The 8702-nt window shown below is 44.8% G+C and overlaps 1 long non-coding RNA gene across 2 annotated transcripts; it reads right to left on the reverse strand.

The window, feature by feature from the left end:
- Window positions 1-1269: 1269 nt before the first annotated feature.
- LOC115526054 lies at window positions 1270-7560 on the reverse strand. 2 transcript variants are annotated; one of them, XR_003972524.2, is made up of 6 exons: window positions 7447-7560; window positions 7211-7347; window positions 6681-6884; window positions 4900-5254; window positions 4441-4550; window positions 1270-4063 (listed from the first exon to the last, which is right to left on the reverse strand). It is a non-coding gene; the product is annotated as an uncharacterized LOC115526054 (long non-coding RNA). The 2 variants fall into 2 exon arrangements; XR_003972523.2 differs by having other exon boundaries at window positions 1270-4550.
- Window positions 7561-8702: the final 1142 nt, after the last annotated feature.

Consider the following 8702-nt stretch of genomic DNA (forward strand, 5'->3'; position numbering starts at 1 on the left):
TGTAATAGCCTCCATTTGGCTATTATTGATGACTGTAATAAATTACGGACACAAGCTGTGATTACTTTAATTTCATCCACAAATATTTTCTGCTTACCTGAAAGCTCACAGCCTTTTCTTACGTGTTCAACAAACGACAATCTCAGAGCCTCATGCAAAGGATTCCACCGTTCAGTAGTGCAATTTCAGAGTAGAAAATCCCAAGTGTGGGCTTCAGAGCTTAAAACTAAAGTGTTTTTCGTTCAAGAGCAGATGAATTCAAGAACGCAGACTGAATCCAACATCTAGCAGCACAAGAATGAACTTCATGGACAGAATGAATTGATGAGGTTAGTTATGGTTATTTGGAAGATTATCTCTTAACATTCAGTACTCTGATAGAAATAATAAGTAAGACCTTTCCTTTCCCTTCATAATATACCTCAAATTTTCAATGTGGTAGACTCTGCTTTTGCAAACTAAAATTAAACATGTATAAATGGCGTCTGATTCTCAATGACCATTCTGAAATCAGAAGCAATTTGAGGGTTTGCAGAGCATATAGTCTCCGTTATAACTACTCAGTTGTGATGAATAGATCTAAATTAACATAATGGTCAGTATATCTAAATTCTACGGCAGCCATGGATTATATGCAAATGAATAAATATGGTTGTGTTCCAATAAAACTTTATTTAGAAAAACAGGTGATGGGCCTGATGTGACCAGGTGGGCCATAGTGGGTTAACACCTGATCTCAGGCGTCCTGAAATTTCTCCCTTTGCTGCCCTAGGACCTTGACTATTCCAGTGCCAACCTAATTGCTAAGTCTAAAGTTTATCAGATACAAGCTTTCATTGGTGAATCATTTTTAGGGTCTTTGAATTGGTGAGGCTTTTCCTCTCCGTCTGTTTAAATGGAGATTTTATCCATGAGGTAGAGGCTAACAAGCACCAACCATCTTCACCCAAGTTAGAATTAATACAAAACAAAAAACAAAAAAAACACAGGAGTCAGAAAGTAGCGACCAGCATGTCACTTTTGATGCAGATAAAATCTATTTGGGAGAATGCAACCAAGGTTTGTAGTCAATTAGGAATGCTAGCACCTGGGGGCGCCTGGGTGGCTCAGTCAGTTGAGCATCCGACTTCAGCTCAGGTCATGATCTCACCGTCCGTGAGTTCAAGCCCGGCGTCAGGCTCTGTGCTGACAGCTCAGAGCCTGGAGCCTGCTTCAGATTCTATGTCTCCCTCTCTCTCTGCCTCTCAACTGCTCGTGCTCTGTCTCTCTCTGTCTCAAAAATAAATAAAAACATTAAAAACAAAAGAAAAAAAAAGGGAATGCTAGCACCTGATTCTGAATTAGGCAGGCTTGGCTTACCCCATCACAAGCACATTTGGACGCAGGTCTCTCCATGTGGACCTATCCCTGTAAAAGTCAGATTTATCTCTCAGATTCTCAATCAGAAAAGTAATTCCCCTCTCCCGGCGGGGGTGGGAGAATTGAATTAGGGGATTATGAGGCCAGAAGTATTTCTGCACTAGAGGTTTATTCACCATGAAATATAAGTGAGGAGAGAAAAAGAAAGGGTTTCTCCCAATACCTAAATAATTCCTGATCAAAATGTTTAATAACCCCTCTTTCCTTAGAACACCAATTCTGATATCTTAGTGTGGTATTAAAGATGTTTAGCTATCTGGCTCTAATTTACAATGTACCTTATTAGCTACTACCTAGTGTGACTGTGGCCAGATGAGTCTACTCATAATTTCTAGAATATGACATTCATATTGTATGACTCCTTTCTTTTCCCATGCCATCGCTTCCGCTGGAATGCCCTCCCTAATTTTCTTATTTGGCTCATATCTATCTTTAGGGCCTGCTCCAGCCTCTGGGGAAACTTCTTTGGTCATTCCAATTCTCTTTGCCCTTGAACTTCTAAAGCCCTTGGGTTCTGTACCACTCATTAGGTATTTGCAGCTTGTGTCTCCGTAAATTTTGCATGATTATATCCTGTTACCAGATTTAGATTTTTCGGTTCCTTAAAGATCAGAAACACTTAGTAGGATTCTTTGGGTTCTCAGAGCGGCTAGGACAGTGATTTCACATACTGTAGGTACTCAAATATCGGCTCGTTGATTATATACCTTTTAAAATGATTTGTGAAATGCTTACAAATGTATTCCAACTAGGATTCTTCACTAATCTGTAAAAATTAATGTGGAATTGCTCTCTTCAAGATAAGTCCCCAGGCAATTTTTACATGTTTTTGAGCTGTTGTTGACTCAGAACCACGAAGTGAGTTTTTAGCCGGGTTGTCCCCCAGTGCTGTGGAAATACAGGTATGCCGGACTTCCAGTCCACATGCTTCGGTGAACAGCTCAGATAGTAAGGTTATTTGCTTCCCGAGAGAGAAATGGAGTGGATTCTTTCTTTCTCCCTCAAGAAAGTGTTGACTCATCTTTTGCCACAATACCCAAGTAATTTAGAAGTGTGAGAACATGTGCATAGATAGCGTACGTTTTTTAAATAACACTGTTCCATAAAACGTTAACGCTAATTTCTCAAAGTAATTTTTTTTTTTTTTTTTTTTTACCTGAGTAGTTCAGTGCAGATGTAGCTCCACGTTGGTAAAACAGTCTCGGAAATTTGAAGTGAATTTGCGGCTGTCACAATATTGAGAGGGGATGTTACTGCCATTTAATGGGCAATGGCCACAGATGCCGATCACGGAATGCATAGGACATGACCATGCAACGAAAAATTACCCCACATTCCAGATACTTTTCAAATGCCCCTGCAGTCATATGGGCAAAAACCTATTTGTAAGTATCTGAGCCTAATACTTAATTGCATTTACATATAAACACCAAGGATCTCATTTTCATACAGTTTTAAAACATGGTTTTATGTGTTTTGAGTTTTCCGTAAATGCCGCTGTTATGTAATTCAAGGGAAGTTTGCATTTTGGCTTGTATGGAAATTTAGCAAGCTCCGTTAATCATTCTGAAAAGTCCTATTTCCAATGGCAATACCACTTATGGCCTTTGAACACCCATTGCCACACACTCGTCAGATGTAGAATCATCATTTCAAATATTTATTCCATAAACCATTTTCCAGGAACTTCTTTTCTCCAGATTTATTCAACCCACTGATCTACCCTGCTCTTATCAACACGCTAAACACCCTCAATTACACTCATTAACGTGGCCTACAATTTTTATTTACATGTTAATGTCCCAGCTTTTAAACCGTGAATTTCCTTAAGAACAAAGACTATGCCTTATTCATTCTGATATCTTTAACATCTTGCATGGTACCTGAAATGGAGAAAGTACTTAGGACATGTTTAGTGAGCATATGAACTCATCCTTGTGTTTGTCTTTTGACAAGTATTTATTTAGCATTTACCATGTGTATCGCTTCTCGGCCTCTTGGTTAAGATCAAGTGTAGCATATACCGTGTATAAAATAATGCCAGATGGTAGGAATATTTCAGGGAGCAAATCAAATGTGGTCTCTGATCTCATGGGGCTTAAACTCTAATCAGAGAGAGAAAAAAGTATTATTTACACAATTTTTAGTTCTGATAAGCATTGTCATCCATTATACAGTTGACAAGTATAAGGTGCTATGAGAGTGGATAAAGGGAGAACCCGATTTAGGCTCAAAGAGAAATAGGAAATTATATTGAAGTGTATCAGCTACCTACTGTTGCATAACAAATCAACCCAAAGTTAGTGGCTTAAAATAACCACCATTTATCATTGCCCACAAGTCTGTAGATCAACTGAAAGGTCCTGTGGGTCTGGCCCGGGCTCTGATCTCAGCCAGGCTTCCTCGTGAGTTTGTGGGCCGGGTTGGTTGGTCTGGGATGGCCTCAGTTATGATCCTCCAGGAGGGCAGACCAGGGTCATTCACATGGCGATGGTGGGGTTCCAGGATAGCAAGCAGAAGCCTGCAAGGCTCAGGCTCAGAACTGGCACATTTCTTCTGCAGGATTCTATCGATTAAGGCAGGCTGCATGGCCACCTCAGATTCAAAGGGCAGGAAAAGAGAATCCGGCTCCCAATGGAAAGAGCTGCAAAGTCACATGGCAAAAAGTGCAGCTAGAGGAGGGGTGGAGAATTATGGCCACTTTTGTGATCAGCTGTATCAAGTTAAGACCAGAAGAACAAGAAGGAGGCAACCAGACAGACGGGGAAGAGAATTGTGATCGGCATGTAAAGACCCTAAGGCAGAAAGAAGCATGAACGTTCCCAGAAGTCAAGAAAGCCAGAGAGGCAATGTGCTGAGTGAGAGAAAGAGCTGTATAAAAGGGGGCTGGTAAGGAGGGAGGGACCACATGCCAAAGAGCCGTGTAATATAGCCACGTTAAGAGCCTGGGCCTTTCTCCAGGAATACATTGTTAGCACAAGAGGGACATGTTTAGAGTTTACACATATATATCTCTCTTACCTTATGAGTGGACCACATCTCAGATGAGTTAAATTAGTAGCTCTGGGACCAGGTACCTGCAGTAGTAAAACTTTCCCAGGTCATTCCAAGATGCAGGCAAGGTGGAAACTCTGTGTTAGAGAGAGGCAAGACGTAGGAAGTTATTACCACCTGCTGTCTAGGTGAGAGATGATCGTGGCTTGAATTAGCATACTTAGTGAACGGAGGAATGATGGATTAAATGAGTGAGTGAATGAGTGAATGAATGAATGATTAAATGAGTGAGTGAATGGACAATTAAACGAGTGAGTGAATGAATGAAATCAAACCTAAGTGAGAGGTCTAGGATCTACAGTAAAACTGCTTTGTTTCAAGCCACAGCTCCATCACGTACCAGCTCGGTGACCTTGGACGCCCTACCGACTCTCTCTGAGCCTTCCACATCTTCGTGTCCAAGATGAGGAGAGCAAGCATACCTACCTGTGCGATGTGTTATGAGAACTAATGAGGTAATCCTCCCAGGGTATCGAACGCTGTGCCGGGGGCACGATAGGCACGCAGTAAACGTTAGCCACCGTTACGATCGTCGGTAAACGGATTATATCTGCAGCAGTGCGTCGTCTCATGCAGTGAACAGCTTCATCCCCAACAGTCTCCCAGAGGACACTCTATTCCAATTACAACTGTGCTGTGCAGCCCTGAGTTTGCCCATGTGGCTGCGATTAAGCCAAGGCGTGAGCTGGGACCAGATATTGTCCACTTCTGCTTGGCGTGCCGTCGACCCCCAGGCTGTTCCTCCTCGGGTCTCATGCTCTGTCATCTGGCTTCAGCCCATCTGGGGGAGGACAGGGAGAAGCCAGACAGCCGTGAATCTTGCTGTCTGCTCGCGGTGTCTGCTGTCTAGGGAGGTCTAAGAGGAGCTCCTGTCAGGGGAAATGTATGGCTCGGTAGCAGAGGCGGATGCCCTTTGGCTGTGCCAGAGCTCAGGGTCAGCTGAAATCCTTCCAGAGACAGCAGGGCCCAGTTGGGGCCTGGCTTTACCACACACTCCTGTGGAACTCAAGGTGATAAGCAAAGGGGAAAAGGAGGCCGCTGCAGCCTGAGCCAGAGCTGTTTCTGTGCGTGTGCAGCTGGGGACGGGGGTACAGCTCAATTCACAAGAAAGAGGTGATCTTGCACCATTCTATGTAAAGGACTGTTTCGACTAAATTACATGTTTTAAGGAGGCTTGCACAGAAGCTAGAACACTGAGCTATCAGAATGGCGATGGTGGTTGTCTCTGAGTAGGAAGATTAGGGATGTTTTCATCGTCTTCACCCTTGTTCTTGATATTCTCATGGGTTACCAATAAGCCCGTATTTTAATACCCCTGCCCCGCAAAAGGTGGACATTTAAAAATCAAATGTCAAGTGTGACAGGGGTTTGCCCTGCATTCTTCCTGGATTGATGAATTGCTCTTTATAATTCTAGAGTGCAGTTCTGGAGAAAAAAGGTTTCACTCCCAACCAATCCCAATTTACTACATTTGGGTGTATTGGATAAATATGTGACCCCCAACAAAGCAGACGCACAGTCTCCCTGCCTTTCCCCCCTTAGGCCTCCTCTCCGTCAGCCCTTGACACTCAAGATTTGCTGTACCCATTCCTTAGGGCTCGAGAGCCCGGTTTATGGTGTAAGAGGTGAGTTGAATGTAAATCAGACACGTCTCAGTAATGTAAGACTTACCGGACCCTCACCTCAAGCTCATCATCTCTCAAATGAAGATAAAGCTAGTATCTGTTTCACAGGCTGTTTGTGAAAATTAAGTGAGATACTGGATATAAAGCACTTAACAGTGCCTGGCATACGGTGACATTTAAAGAACGATTATCCCCAGCCCAGTCTCTCTCGCTATAACGCGCGTGACGTTGACTGTAATCGCTGGGCTCTGGTCGGTTGCCCGCTAGGAAATATAAACATGAAATAAAAACTAAGTCAAATAATAAAAGCACGCCAGTTTTTATTTTGCCAGTATGTGCCTTGGTGACATCACGTCGGCGGCATTGGCAAACACCAAGTGTTTTCCGAGGAATCTGAGTGCAGAGGACCTGCCCCAAATATCTCCCCACCTGATAAGATTTCCTGCCTGAAACTGACGGTGGTTAGGCGCAGAGCTTTGAAGACAGACCTTGGTCCACGCCCTCTTTCCCCTCCTGATAGCTGTGGGACTTGAGCAGGCGGCTCTGAGGGTTTTTATCTCTCCCGGGGGTAATGACACCTACCTTGGAGAGCTGAGGGGCACGTACTGTGGTCTGTGCTGTCGTCCGGCATGTGCCCCAGAACCACCCCAGGGGCTTCCTCACTTCTCTCGGGCTCTGATCCCACGGCGACTTCTTGGCAGGCTTTCTCGGCTCACCCTGCATAAAACAGGGGCTCTCCCCCACCTCCGACCCTGCTGAACTTTTCTCCAGTGTTCTTACCTGCACCTGAAATTTCACATGCATGTACTAATCACCTCTCAGGATTTCAGTAACACGAGGACAGGGTGGTTGCATGTTGTATTTGATGCTTTACTAATACATGGCATGTAGCAGACACTCTATATGCATAAAGGACCGGATTAATTAACTAATTTTGTCAAGGAGAGCAGGATCTTTGAGAAAGGAGGATAGACGAACACCACAGCATGATGTGGGAAGAAGTCCTCATTGGTCTCAGTCAATAATTACTCACTGATACAACACTGGCCTAGGACATTGCTCTCGGGGCCTCAGTTTCCCCATCTCTCAAATAAAGACCATACCGTACTTACCTCAAACAGCTGGTTGAAGGATAAATTTCAACCGTGGAAACACATCTGCCTTAAACACTGTCAATCACCACACAAAAATGAGATGTTAGCATCATTTATTTTAAAAGAACACAGCAGTGTATTTCCTGGGTGACACCCTAAAAAGAGAAAGAAAAAAAAAAGGTCCAGTCAGAATGGGACAAAGGAGAACGTTTCATTTGGGATCAGTGTCTGGTCTGAAACCTTGCTGCCTCTACCTGAGTCACCCAACGCTCCCTCACTCCCTCAGCCCAGCCTCACAGCTGCGCCAACATTGCTGAGAGCTGGTCTCTGGAAGCCTCCATCCGCCCTCGCCAGCAACGCGCCTTTGGCACATCCAGCCCAGGGTTAGTAATGGGATACAGAGCTTCTCGCTGGGCGAAGCAGGGTTTACGTCAGGAGTTGTCGCTTCCTGGTGGTTGCCTGGTGACCCTAATGGAAAATGAGCTGTGGCAACAATACCACAGAAACCACTCCCTCAGCTGGCGAGCTCCTCGGAAAGCCCTAGTGCCATGGGAGGGGGAGGGGGCTGCTTCCAGATGACTTGTCACGGGGCGCCTCCGTGTAGGCGGTGGTGGTAGGGATAGGCAGACAAGTGCGAGGCCCAAGGAGGGCCAGGCCCATAGCATGGCTCTCCTTCCTGCCTGATTCGCTGCTCATAAAGGAAGGGACCCTGCACAATCCTTAATGCTGGTCCCAGGCCCAATTTTAGAGAAAAGCACACACATGCAAAGTTCTGTCAGCGCTGACACTCCGTAGCTCCGACAACAGGTGAGGAGACATTCTGAAGCTCTGATGAGGCCCTCTCTCAGACCCATTGCATTGGGAATTAGAGTCGCCATAGAGGAAAGGCCGGGCCCACTCTGTGAAGCGACCCAGCCGAGAGAAGCCCGTGTACCAGGACAGGAGAAAGCTTTCTGGTTGTGTGGCCTGGAGGAGAGAACACCCGGAGGAGGGTAGAACACTAGTTAGCCACGAAAGTATGTGGTGCGTGCCATTATCGGGAAAATAAATTACACGGTGCATTGAAAAGACCTTGAGCCAGAGCCAGACCTGACGAGATGCCAACTTCTCAAAAGTGTGCAGATATGCTCTCCCGTGTGTTGGAGATGCTCTCCCATTCTTGTCTCATTTGATCCCAAGGTTATTACGATAATATTTGTAAGTATTAAAAGTCTTGATTTAGCGATGAAACCGAGGCCCAGAGACATTGAACAATTTGTCGGAGGGTCACAGGGCTACTCAGAGAGTCAGGATTGGACACTTGCTCTTCTGATTTTAAGTCTCGTGGTCCTTCCCTAACGCCGTACCACCACTCCCCAAAGAAAATTCTTTCCCATCACCACACCGCACTCTTTCCCTATTCTATTCCCCTTTCCTCAATATCTGACAAGCAATACGCCCCACTCCAATGGTGGCTTAGTCTCACCTTGATGAATCAAGAGCAAATATTATGGATTTATTCATTCAGTCA

The sequence above is a fragment of the Lynx canadensis genome, chromosome D1 (assembly GCF_007474595.2).
Source record: "Lynx canadensis isolate LIC74 chromosome D1, mLynCan4.pri.v2, whole genome shotgun sequence".
NCBI lineage: Eukaryota > Metazoa > Chordata > Mammalia > Carnivora > Felidae > Lynx > Lynx canadensis.